The 14,504-nt window shown below is 38.7% G+C and overlaps 1 pseudogene; it reads right to left on the bottom strand.

The window, feature by feature from the left end:
* Positions 1-1,803: 1,803 nt before the first annotated feature.
* Positions 1,804-6,018, bottom strand: LOC140943342 (uncharacterized; annotated as a pseudogene).
* Between the last annotated feature and the right edge of the window lie 8,486 nt (positions 6,019-14,504).

Here is a 14,504-nt window from a genome sequence, read left to right as displayed (position 1 = left end):
CTTAGGGATACCGTTAGTATGGAGTTATTGATTCCATTAAAAAATACATCATTTATAATACAAACCGCTTCGTTTTGTAATTTTACGATTTGAGACAGCAGTGGAGCATAAAAAAACTATTTCCCCGTAGTGTACAAGCATAAGTAAGGTAATGATATATAAGAGAATACAGTGAAAACCCGCATATAAGAACTTAGAATTTTCGAGGTCAGGCTGAACAGGTTCTTATATTTTTGGGTAGTTTTTCACAATTCAGGCGATAAGGTTCTTAATAGATATTTTTAATTTGCAGAGGTTGTCGTACTGTAACCATTGACAGAAATATATAGATATTTTATATTTTAAATCGTCTACGTCTAAATCGTCTACGTTTAAATCGTCTACGTCTTTCTCGTGAAAATCTAAACAAATGTACATAGTCAAGGAAAACATAATTATACACAATATTAAACTGTTTGTCAGAAGTTTCCCACTATTAAAATCCAGAATTCTTTGACCATCAAAATTGGAGCCCCAGTGATTTTTTGTATAAGAACCAACAGTTTCTTTAATTGCCAGGCTGGACAGGTTCTTGTATTTTTGAGTATTTGAATGCCAAATTTCAGCCTGTAGGTTCTTAAATCAACAGGTTCTTATATGCGGGTTTTTACAGTAATACTGAACTGATAAGTAATGCTTTTTGAGACATAATGCTTTAACTTAACCATTATATTTATATTTTTCGAGACATTATAACTGACAGGAAAACATTAAAAAGGAGAATCCCGGGAAATAATGAAGACCAAATAAAGCTACAGTTTTAATTATGTCTTCAGTGGAGGAGCTCGGGCTCGTTTCCCGGACAGCGACTGACAATCAAGCCTCAGTTTGAACCCAAGAGTCATTTGAGCATGATTGTCCGCCGGGTGATCGTTGTCCCGTTGTTGACAATGACTGACGTTTCGACAATTTGTGTGGAAGTCATCTTCAGAGTCATCTTCAGAATTTACCAAAAACAGCAAGTGCCCCTCCCCAGCAATTGCTCCCCTGGAGCATGCTCCGGGAGCAAAATCCCTCGTGTGTATCGTCTTTTACACATCAAACATCGGTCTTCAAAGATTGTCTGCGGGCAGCAACCGTTTGCAACCGCAAAGTGTTCCGGCCAATTTTTTCCTCACCCGTCATCCCCTCTGGATCACAATTTAAGAAAGATGATCCCCGTCTAAAAACTTTTTCAACCCAGTTAGAGACTAATTTATGCCAATGCGTCCATTTCAGACCCCTGAAATTAAATATTTACAGAAGCCTGTGATAGGCTCGACCTGATATTTACACGTTAACACTCACCCGCGTTTCTAAATACCAGCACAGAACGTTTTTTATTTTATCTTTTTTATTATAATTATTACTTTGGATTTTGTAAGCTCTCCAAGGTCACTCATTTAAAAGAGCTTGACAAACAGACCACGGAGGAAAGCTAATACTCGCATCACCAACTTCGTCCTCTTAAATGCTGATCTAAGTAAAACAACAATAATGAAAAAGAAAACAAGTAAAAACTGAAAACTCACCTCCAATCTCAAAATAAGACAGTTTTGTTAGCGGGTAGAGCAATAGCGAGACTGGATTACAGTAGCTAATAACTTTATTTTAATCTTAGTTTCTCAGTGTGTCTTTTACTTCTTATGTATAATGGTTAACTTTAATTCAATCTAGACGTAGTCTATTGTTTATCCACAAAAAACGAAGAGAGAAGAAGAGTTTCGTTAAGCTACACTTTCGTTTGGCGCCAAAAGTAAATTAGCCCCGAATATCAGGTTCTTTTTACTGCACCGAAATATATCCCATTGCCTTGATATGCTTCTCGCCATTATCTGGCCCCAACACACTAGCCTCGTTTCCGCATGTGTTGTTATTAGCACGATATCCTCCAGTACCAAACCCAATTCTAGACTCACAGGTTCTGCAATCGCTGTAGTTGTCACCAACGATACCGATCCTGGCTTTGGAAGAACGAGAATCTTTACAAACAGCATTGAAACCTTCCTTGTTACAGTTGAGCTGCAAGGAGGCCTCAGAACCAATCAGTGACTTCCACGTGCCAAGACCCAGTGAGGTCCTGCGGTACTTCCTATCAGCGATCAGAGAGTACAAGGAGTTCGCTTGCTTGTTGATAACAATAAACTTGATCTGCTGGCCGATCTTCATACCAAGGCAGATCTTGGAGAAGGATGTGTTCCAGTAGGAGGGACTGGTTTGGTCTCCTGTGAGTCAAACCCAGTCTTCCCTCCGTCAAGATTGAAGGTTTCTTTGTTGTTCCAAAAGGCGTCATGGTAGTGAAACGTTTGCTGTGGTAGAAAGGAGGAAGAAATAGAAAAATTGTCCTTTAAAAAGAAAAGTTCAAAGGTTTCTTTTTTCTTCAAAAGACTACATCCTTCCCGGAGAAGCAAAAAAAACGAATTTGCAATGGAAGATCAATTACAATGAAAAGAAAATCTACATCGTCGTTGTTTCTCCAGCTTTATAAAATGAAATTAGCCACAGCAGGCGTAGTCTGCTACACAGCCGTTATTAGTGTTAGTGGGGAGGAGCGTTGAGTGACGACACTAATAACGGCTACGTAGCAGACTACAGCAGGCGAAATGGCGTTAATTGTCACCGATAGAATAAAAAGTAAACAAATACTGCACTCCTTAATCATTAGTCGGTGGTTGATGCGATTGAAAAATGCCGAATTGAATATAATTATCTTTAACTCTCGCGTATCTGCAAGTACAGACACCAGGCTTCCGTGTTTTGATGAAAACCTTCACATCGTCTAACAGAAAGGGCAGGTGACCTCTGCTACTGACCGAGATATTCCAGCAGCTTAAAGGTGTTCTTAATACTCAAATCTTTCAGATCCAGGGACTTAGCATGTACGCACGAGAAGAAAAGTTAGCCGGCGCCGAAGGTGCTTCAAACTTGGAGGACTGGGGTTATGCTCTCCCAGAAAATTTTGCAATTTGACGTCATAAGTATGGAATTTCTGTCGCTGAGGTGCAGACGTTCCTCCTGGCGGAACGTCCCTAGCGACGAGGAGCAAGGAGAAACGGCTGTATTCGCAGGCTAGCCTAAGGATAGTTGAAAATTACCGCTGACAGAGGCAAACCTGTATTTAATTATTAATGACACTTTTTTTTCCACTCCTGTCGCCAAACTAAAGGAAAACGTACACAAATGTCTTACCTTGTTGCCGTCCATCTTCATGACCGGTGTCCATCCTCCATCTCCGCATCCAAAATTTCCAAAGTGACAGAGAACTGAAACTAGTTTGGAGTCAAGGAGGAGAGTGACCAACTGAGTCACGTTCAACCTGTACAAAATGAAATCTCATTAATTTTTCCAGCTCTAACCGTCGGAGAGAAAAAAATGGAATGTACCTTAATTGGTTGTAAAAAAAAAAAAAGGTTCGCTTTTTCTTGCAAAAATAAATGAATGGAATTCAGTACAGTCTCAGTCAAATGTAAATTTCTCAGGTTCCCCATTATGTTAGTACTACACGATGTACTTTGGACTCAGATATAATTTCACCTCAAGCATAGGTTGCTATTTATTTTTGCATTATAATACCAAGCTGTGCTGCTCTTCACCTAACTTTAATAAAGTGTATTTGAATAAAGTGTTCTGTAGGAATTAAATTTGGACATCGAAGATGGCTAAACAGCGTAGCAGATGTTCAGAAGGAAGGGGAAAGGGGCGACCGAAAAACCGCGAAAATGGAGCGCATGATGTTCTCTCATCTGACGTCAAATTTACTATTTTACCCGTCATCTAAGCTGTAAGACTTGGATTGGTTGTTTTTGACAACTACTCAGAACATGTTACACAGATATTTAGTAGTTTTGCATGTTTATTGATGCTCACATGTTTTGTCTAACCCGTTTAATAGGGACAACGGTTAAGACGGAAAACGGGTACTTTTCTGTGTTCCCAAGTCAGAAAATCTCATGCCGTCAACCCCGCTTTATGGTCACTGGTGACCACTCGCTACCTTACTGTCCACTGCCTATTTCCTTGTCACAATCACGTACTAATTGCATACAATGAACCTTTTTCAAATAATTACAGATTTCTGTGGGTTAATACGATTTTGTTACTAAAAAAAAGAAATTCCAATTAAAATAGCGTGACGAGTTTGATTTCAAGGCAGTCTTTCTTCCCATTGACCCTTGTTTGGTCTGAGCTCATTTTAAAATGCCTGTAACAAGCCACTCCACCCCTCAACCGCCAAAAGGCATGGAATGGTATACGAAAGGAGTACCTTTTCTGTCAAACATGATATGTGGAAAGGTAAGGACATGGACCCCGGGGCAGGGATTATCCCCGTAAAAATTTGTTGAGTACCCCCTGGGGATAAAGTGCCTGTAACAAGCCACTTGAACCTTTAACCATTAGAGACGAATGCAATGGTGTACGAAAGGAGTACCTTTTCTGCAAAAATGACGGGCGTAAAACGCAAGGAGTTAGGCCCAGGGATAAGCTTCCCCTATAAAACTTTATTGAGGACCTTCCGGGGGAGTTTACGATAGTTATGATATGACAGTTTGGGACTCGGGACACAAGAAAAGTGTTCGTTTTCCATATTAACCAGGTTTACTTATGAGCACTGAAATATCTGAACTTTTGTCGGTACAAACGAACCATTCGTTTTATACGGGTGTTCGTATTAAGCGAAACGGCGGGGTTCCACCGCATGTCATCAACAACTTTTTTTGCTGGAGGGCCTTCAGTGCAGGATGGTGGTGTTCACAGATTATGGTTTTTATTATCTGAACAGTACCAATCATTTGTTTTAAAAATTCACCAGCTTTTACGAGTTTAGGCCTCTAATAACCTTAAGTTTCCAGAGTGGAGAACAAAGGCTGAAATAGAATCCATCAGCCATGATACGAATTCTAACATGTACAATTAATTAAGTGATATCGACTTTCTCTGCAACACAATTGTATTCCGTTTTTGAGGCCTGACGGCTGATTTTTGGCTTTTAAACACGGTACTGACGCACTCCGAATGATCGCCCGGACTTTAAGTGATCTATCCTCATCAATTAAATTACTATGAATAGGATCACTCACTTTTCTGTGAGCTGATTATAAACGTCTTGGCATGAGGACTTGGCAACTGAAAAAAAGAAGTAGATAACCTAATAATTCAATCAGTAAAAAAAAAGAAATGAATTAAACCTATTTTTTAGAGAAAAAGCAAATTCTGAAAAACATGGCTGTCAAAACTCGGTTGCCATGGTAACATCAATGTTGACGTACACGTCACAACGCCTTTAAAATGTTCCCAGATAAATTTTAGGTAAAGCCGCTAAGTTTGGTTGTCCTAACTTGAACAGGGGCCCCGGTCTGAATATCAATTACCCTCTTCGCAAAATTATCCATAGAACCCTTCTTTGCAACGGCAGTCGAACGAGTGATACTTATAGTTCGCTACACAGGAGCCTCCGTTCTGACAAGGTGATGACATACATGGAGTCTGAAATAAGTTAAAAAAAGGTTGATGTCAAATGCCATATAATTAAGGTAATTTTGTTTTGCGTAAAAGTGTTGATTGCAGAAGTAAGAAAAAAAGAAGAAAGTGACATTCGACTGAATAACCCCGACTTGTTACGTGCAGTAGTCACTTTTACGTCGATTCGTGTTCGTGACAGGTTATTAAAAATCGCATAGACTGGGATATCAAAAAATATCTTACTTTAATAAACTCTATGCAAAGATTTTACCCCACCTTGATGGAAAAGTGATGAAAACTGTCGTTTCTTTTATACTCCTCAGGATTGCTGTACTTTTCTGAGGATAACAACTCACACCGCAACTTTCCATCTGCTCCTTTGTAAGCTGCCAGGTTGAAGGACAAACAGGAAGGATTGCCGAGGCATTTAAAGGTGCAGTCAAGGCTGTCATACACTGTAAACGTTCCAACTTTAGAAACGTTCAAATAATGGTACTCGTCCTTTATAAAAACATCTTGACGAAGACTGTGATGATACATGGTGGTAAATTCTGAAGAGAAAGAATGAAGGGTTTAATTTACGCTTTTAGAATGCATGGGTCGTGCATATTAGAAATCTCTTAATTTAGGGAGTTCCTGGCTTTAAGAATGGCTTTTAAAGTGGAACGCATTAAGTGAGCTGAAACTCAAAAACGTTAACTAAAGTAAAGCCTAGAGGTCAGGGGAAGAAAAATAAGGAATTATTTTCACATGGAATTAAGTATTTTTCTGGCAGTTCTTAGGTACTTGATATTTATGACTTTTAACAGTCCGGGCCACTACCAGAGCTGGATATATGATGACGTCACCCACATTTGCAAAATGGCGCCCTCGTCGAGAAACACGGGGGAAGGTCACTTCCAGGCTCTTTGCTGCGCCTATAAGTGTCTTTTCCCCATACTACTTTGAGAGCTGTGACTTTAGACAGCAATAAAACAGGGGTGTGAAGAAAAATTGCCGTCCGATTAACGTTTGTGCGTTCTTGGGAGGCAAAACGACCGAACACGAGAGTTTTTCAGCTCAAAGAAATGCCGGACAAGGCGCAAAACATCTAAAAAAGAAGATGAGTTTCAATTTTCTGATCCTTGAAAAAGAATTTTTTGAAATGTACATAAAATTTGCCTGTTGGTGGTGGTCTTTTTGGTGTAGTGCATAGCGAATTCAAATAGTGCTGTGCTTTGGAGAATGCAACAGTCAGTGGCGCCGTTCATATGCTGCTTTTCATTGTAACGCAATGTTTATTTTATGTTATCTTGCAGTCGGATGGAAAAGCAAAAGCACCTTGTTTTTGTGGCAAAAAGATGCCGCCAGTTTGTTCGTGGAGAACCGTAACCATGGTCTTGCCTGATCACAAAGTGGCAATAACAAAACAGTTCAAACACTGTTAAGCTTATTCAAAAGCTATTGTCAAGGAAGGGAATACGTAGCCTGAATTTCATCCGATTACTTCGAGTCGTTATTACTCCCTCAGTAACGTCTGAATCGACCGGCCGTTAATGCCGTCCAGTGACGTCACTACTCCTTGACCTTTGCTTTAATTCATGCAAAAAGTAAAACATGATTTTCAAGTGGCAAACCGAGAAATATCGCTTGGAAATGTCTGCATGATACAGAATTGCTTTATTTTTTTCGATCGTAATTCATTTTTAACGTTCAAACTATCAACTGCATGCAGTACAACTCTAAACCGGTTGTACTGAATTCTATAATCAAACTCGGTCGCAATCACGCAATGAAATAAACACACACATGAAACACTTAGTTCAAAAACACAATGATTTGCTTTAATTGAAAAGAAGCTATTTGGTCCTTAACGAAAAAAAACAAGGAAACAAGAAAGAAAAGCTAACAGAATCGTTACACTTGACGGTGAAAATAGCAAGAACGTCGAATTATAACAGTGATCTCAGAAAACTTCACGTAAACAAAATCACCGTGGCCGAAACCACAAAGCGGCTCTAAATGAAAAACCTACCGACTCTCCGCAATGATTCTTCATTCGCAGTTCAATTTAGCATTTCAGTTTTGAAGACAAGGGCAATTTTGCTGTTTAAGATAAAGATTAAGGTTATCGAAATGTTTGAACTACACGAAAGAATGCCAGGGATGCGATCCGCTTAATATCAAGCGACAATCCCGCTAAAATTTTTCATAATTATACATAATTATGCGAATGTTTAGACAATCAACCAATCAAAATCACTACCCGGTTTTCGGGTAGTGAGTGACGTCACTGGACGGCATTAACGGCCCGTCGATTCAGACGTTGCTGAGAGGAGAAAACGACTCGAAGCAATCGGATGAATTTCAGGCTAGGGAATACGCGCTCCGTAGTCAGAAGACTCGCATTTATGAAAAACACCAGGCTGGAATCTACTGAGTCACAATGCATTTCTCCATAGTTGATGCAGCTTCAGTTGAAGCTGCACTTAATTCTTATAATTTTGTATCTGTTAATCACTATCCGTGATAGTTCAACATCCTTCAAAGAAAACGCACAGCGTGATACAACACTGCAAAAAAAATAACATTTTTATTTACATTCACGGACTAACAAAAATCGCTTAGTTATTTAGATCCAGAAGGCACTTTGGAGAAAATTAAAACCCTTATTCAACCGTAATAAAATGCTTTACGCTTCAAAAACTGAGGTCACAGAAAATGCTCTTGCATTAGAGCGAAAATCCTTCAGACCAGATACAAAAACCACAGTAAATCGATGTGTGTGCCATGACCTCTCAGTATGCAACAAGGGGCTAAAATCTCAGTGAAAATGTACAATCTTCCAGATCATAATCTACCCAGCAGAGTAAAAAAACTTAATTGAAACGAGCAGCATTTTGGCATGAGTTAAAATTCTTGTAGGCCTACCACCCCACTTTAATGCTATTAGAACACGATAAAGTCCACCTGGTGAATGGTATTTTAATATTTTCATCCGCAATGGGGTTTTGTACCACGAAAAGACAGACATTGATTAATGACTGTTTACGACCCTTTGTGAGTGCAATTTACAGAAATTTTATTTATTTTTTTACCTTCGCATACTTATCCAAGATGTTTGACGATTGAAATATTGAAAATTGATATCCAGCACTCCTTCGATCCCAATTAGATTTTAGCGCGTATGGTATTGTTGGTTTTCACATGACGTCACTAAAATTCAAAATACAAAACTATCGATCCTACTGAGATTTTACTTTGATGGTGTATTAGAGCAGCTGATCGTGAAAACTAATTTTCAAACAAATTTTCGCTTCAGAAGGGTTCTTGGTTTTGTAATAGAGTACGCTTGAATTTCTAAGCTTTTGCGTGACGCAGCATTTACATTACGGCCAAGAGAGCTGTCATTTAGGTTAAAAAAAGTAACTTTTTTCGAGGAATTTTGATATCTAAACAGTTCAAGTATAAGAAAGAGTATTACTTTAATGTTTGTGAGTTCCTCTAGGAGTAAATTCACGCTTTTGTAGCAAAACTCGGCAACAGATGTTTCTGTTGGTTTCCGTCCGCCATGTTGGAGCTCATCCGGATGAGTTCCAGCATGGCGTCTCCATACAAAGCTCTATAAATTTGGGTAAAACATTTCCTCGGATATCTCGCGTACGAATTATTCCTTCGACCCAAATCTTGGCGAGGGTCTTTGTATATTTACCTCCTTTCACTTCCCAGATTCTGGGCTTTATCTGTCGAATGGTTTTGATTTTTATTTTGATCTATTTTGAATGGTGTGACACTGAAAACTTGCAATTGCTCCCGAAGAAGCATAAAGCATACTACTGTAGGACCTGTAGGCCGAAGCAGTGCTAGCAAAAAGTAATCCAAACACGACTTCTTTATACCTTTCCACTTAAAATGTATCAGTATTTCAAGTATTCAAATTCCCTACTCTTCCCTTTCGATCCGTGTCGTTCAGTTGCTTCGGGCCTCTTGAAATCAGAAGTCCAGGCGTTTTTACAGAAACCTTCCTCGATCATTATCATCTTGATATTTGTAAATCGAACGCTAAGACGCATAAAATCATCTCGATTAATCGGTTTGGTAGTACATGCTGTTATTTTTCTTCAAGGAACATCCCAGCCATAGCGCTCTTTGCTGCGACATTTCTGTCGAACTTAGTCCTTTCGCGGTCAAATCAATGTGTTGGTTGCGGTATGGACCAATCACATTGCAGGAAATTACATACCCAGATCTGGTTGTGGCCCGGACTGTTTAAAGTCATGTAGCTTTAAAACTGATTAAGATTTATTAAGTTTGAAGCAGCCACTCGACGATGGTGGCAACGATCGAACGTCTGAAAACAATTTGTGTAATGAAAAAATAACAGCTCAGCACGTGCATCACACTTTGGGGCACATTTCTTAGGGCCTGTTTACATGGAGGTGGGGGACCCCAGTAAGGTGAGGTAAACCGCGTTGGCGGGTAACCCGCCTGTCCATATAATCTCTCATTTTAAAGGAGCTGTGTCACGAAATTCAGCCAAATTAAGAAATTACAAAATGCCCGTTAAATTGAGAGAAACAAAAAAATAGCCTCTTAAAACTTTAAAGCAAGGTTAAAATAACATAACAGAAACAACAGATGCCACGGATGAGCAAAACTGAAGAAGGTTGAAACGGATTGAAATTAGGGATTTTGAAAACTGTTCTGCCTAACAGTTTTTCAAAGTTGATCCCTGCTGCTTGCAACTTCAAAAATAATGCTCAGGAGACATTTTTGTTTGTCTCGGATCTCTGATTTTGTCATTTATATGTAATTTCTTTGCTTACTTTAAGTTCCATAGCGATTAAGGACGAGTAATCGGCAAAATTAAACAAAATGAACTGGATTGCCGTGACACAGCCCTTTTAATTGCATCGAAGTCCCAAAAATTTTACTTAAGACGGTTGATTCTCCATATTTGGCAAGTTGTCATAAAAAAGGCTCCCTTACTGATGCATCAGACGTACTTAAATATTTACACTACAAACACAACTTAACAGTACTAATGATCGAAAAAACCCACATAGTCTCTAAAACCTTATCGAACAGTATGTATACTGGAGAACTAACAATTTGACTCACAACAGACGACTGTTGAACTGTGACAATAGACGGGTCGAGACGCACCAATTACTGATTACGAGTCTTCATAGCCAATAACATCACGGCTTAACTGACAGATTACCAATAACATCGCGGCGTAATTTACCAATCAGATGAATAACCAGAGTATAATACCATCAATTGACGTGATACAACTCACTTTGACGCTGAAGATGACTCCCGCTCAGCAGGTTGTCGAAACGTCAGTCACTGTCAACAACAACAGTCCTATTCAGGACTACGTTCACCCAACCTACTTTGGAAATCACTCCTAGGTTCAAACCTTTCACAGTATGTATATATATTCTTCTTTTTTGGCAAGTCGTCAAAAAGAAACGTACTGTGTTTAGACTAATAAAGCATAATTTAAATTTTAACAATGTTGGTCGAAAAACCATTAAGCACTCCCTAGACTGGAAATATATAACATGTTCAAGAACCTTTTTAAAGCTAAAGGGAACCTATCATTTTTTCGCTTTTCAAAAGAAATATAGAGGATTCGATGTTAATTCTTATTGAAAAGACAAGCAATCATGGTAATAAGATTTTTGGACGCACAGAAAACGGCTGCTGATTGGCGGTTTTGTTCGGACCGCTGTCGTCATCGATGATAGAATAAGGCATTTATGAAAAGACTGAACATGAAGTCTTTTCTAAAAATATAACCCATCTTCTACTACAAATCAAACTACAATAACCCAACTTTAATTGCCTCACTAGCTAAAAGGGCAGAATGCGTGGTTTGGGTAGTTCAATTTGTTAACAAACGTTACAAAAATGATTCAAAGAAATTTTAACGAGGTTGGTGAGTTTTTTGAGACCTGAAAACAGCTATTTTATTTCAACTAATTGATTGGAAATTCCAAAATTCATTCAGCTTAGATAGCTTTTGTCAATTTGTTCAAGTTACTAATTAACACTAAATTTTATTTTTGAAAGTGAATGGAATCATGCCGGCTATCAGTTGAGCTAAGAGTGGGTGCTAATTGAGTTTCTTGAATATAAATTCTACGTATACCGATTTCCGTTATCAACAAGACAAAATTCTGGGCAAAAGGAAGAAAAACACTATACAGCAATGTAAAGGCAGAATTAAATAGCGTCGTTTTGTACTAGAAAAAGAACACAAAAGTGTACAAAAATGGCGACAATTAAGTTAAGCCTACAAACAAATTCAAAATTAGAATTGGGTTGTGTTCAAATCGAAATTTTTTTTTCCCCAGAGATTCTCGCAGTAGTGTGTGGGGGTGTGTTGGAGCAACTCGCTCGCTACAAGATGAGGTTACCAAGAATCTGATTTACATCTTTACTTTCCGGTTCTTCTTAATCTTCTTACAACTTCTACTTACTCAGCAACTTTCTCAGTTCTACCAATTTCTCCACTCTTCTCTACTTCTAGTTCAAGTACAGTAGCGGTTTTAATAGCCAAAACTGGACATGTCTGTATATCTTATCGCTAACATTTCAACAGGTTTGCTATTGTTAGGGAATAGATTAGCCTACGCACAGACGCAACCGATAAGTACCAAAGAACGAAGGTCAGCTCTAACACCACAAGCACGACCACCTGTAAAAAACTAACATCTGACAATGCCAAGCGAATAACATTCCTAATATGGTAACTGAGTAAATTCGCGAGCTAAGCGTGAATTAAATAAAGTACAATTAAAAACAAAAGATCAAAAACTAAACTTAAAAGATAAGATAGATCTGTCTTAAAAATAACTTTCAAAATATTCCACAACAAATGTATACTTTCAGTTGTCACTCATTTAAAGTAGGCTGGAGTAAGAAATGTCCTTTTTTGCAACCTCAATTTACCCATCGTGGTTTAAGCAATCAGCCGTGAAGTTGTTCGTTTTCGGTACCAGCTGGCGTAATCATCGAAAAACTATAAGAGTAGAGAACATGTTTTCGAACGTACAAGGGGGGAGGGGGGTTTCCCCTCCTCCCCCTCTGAGGGTTTTCTGAGTTTTTTCCAAGACGATAAAACATCAGCACGTGACGTTTTCAGTAGCTGTTTGTTTATCCCTCGAGCTCATTTTGAGACAATTTTAGTAATGGTCAGCTACTACGGTTACGAGATATGACGTCATAAGTAGCAGGCGGTCAAGCCATTTTTGAGTGAAAATGCATGTTTTTTCAACATCTTTCAAAAATAAAGGTAAAGGTGGTGGATAAAATGATACAAAGTGCTTTTTTATGTATTATTTTAAATGTCCGAGCACCAAAAAAATATCAGTTACTCGCGGTTTTAACCGCGGCCGGATTTCTAATTTTTGGCACAATCTAAGATGGCGATCATTGTTGGTGACGTGATAGACCTCCAGCAGCGCCACCACCCATGAAATGTACCTCGTCTCATTGATGAGGAGGGGTTCTCTCAACCTCCCCCCCCCGACCTTGTACCACAGTAGGTGTATGAATTTGCGTGTACGTCCGAGTGTTAATTTGTAATGCGTTCACGAAAAGTACCAAGTTTTCTGAGAGAGTCCACTTTTGAGCACAACACGACCACCTACATCTAGCCATAAAACGCCAAATGGGGTAAAAAAAATAGGCAAAATATGATTTTTAGGTTTAATGATTTATGAACTAGAAGTCGCAAATGTTAGTTACATGTAAGTAAAACCGAAGCAGGTTGGAGAAAAGATGAATGAGGAATTGTAGGTGCTCGATGAACACTTGTGGATAAATGGAATCTAAATTTAAACCCGGCAGTTCTATGATAGATAATTTACGACCTTTAAAGTTAAAATCATAATTTTGTGTGCTATCAAAACTGATTAAAAAAGAAAACATAGTTTACATCCACAGCCCTCACTTAGATCGGGCAAAATTATAGGAGCTCTTATACATTCTCTCTAACGCACTCACCAGAATTTTTAGTTACCAAAGTCTAATGTTACATACACAGCACAAGAAGTCATGTCAGTCTATGTCCTTCTATATAAATAAAACAAAACTAACCTTCCATTTGAGCAAAAGCCGTATTTGGTATCACAGAAAACAACGAAATGAGGGAAAACGAGCAAAAGTAAAAAGAGAACATCGCCGATTAGTGGGGAGAGACTGTTGGAGAACTCCGTGAAATTGAGGAACCTGACAAACATTGTAAAACACTGAGTCTTTTTCTAAAGCGATAGATGTTCTCAAAAACCATTAATTTATATGCAATATTAAATGTTAATTATCTATGAATTTCTTTTCAATTGTGTGTGTCGCTTCTGGCAGCCAGACTAATAAGAATATCAATCAAACCTGAGTTGTTATGTCTGATCAGCGCGTCTGTTGTATTGCATACTTAGTAAACAATCTTTGGAAGCTGAGAGATGTTTACCAGTCACACAAAACACCCAGGTGGATATCCTGTGCATAGATATAAAACTATTGCAAATTTTCACTAAGACCATACCGTGCCTTGTTTACACCCCAAAATTTGGCACAACCGTTGTCTTCGATTCCTCTTGGGACGACTGTATTAACAGGTGAAACAATTGGAAGCAATGGTTATGAAAAATTGTAGGGGGGGGGGGTGGGGGCAAACGAGGTGTATAATTATGGTCTCAGTGAAAATGGTAAATAAAATTTCACGTAGTTTGAGAACGATCCGCTACAAATTGTATCCAAATCGGCTGAAAAGACTGAAAAGAGTACAAAAATTACTTCGTCTTAAAACTGCTCTGAAGGTTGGAATGACACAAACAAGCGGAATGTCCAGTCCCTCCAGTTTTCCCAAGTAAATGGTAATTTACACAGGTGTTCAAACTTCTGTTTCATCCAGACTCGGTATCATTATTCGTTTTGTCTAGGTATGGAGTTTTGCTGTAACTGCGCATGCATTAAACACCAGATTACTGTAGAAACAAGCGGACTATCAGCCCGAAATGCATGAGTTATACAGG

The sequence above is a fragment of the Porites lutea genome, chromosome 7 (assembly GCF_958299795.1).
Source record: "Porites lutea chromosome 7, jaPorLute2.1, whole genome shotgun sequence".
NCBI lineage: Eukaryota > Metazoa > Cnidaria > Anthozoa > Scleractinia > Poritidae > Porites > Porites lutea.
Note: the sequence above shows the minus strand (reverse complement) of the source record. Positions and strands in the feature narration are given on the sequence as shown.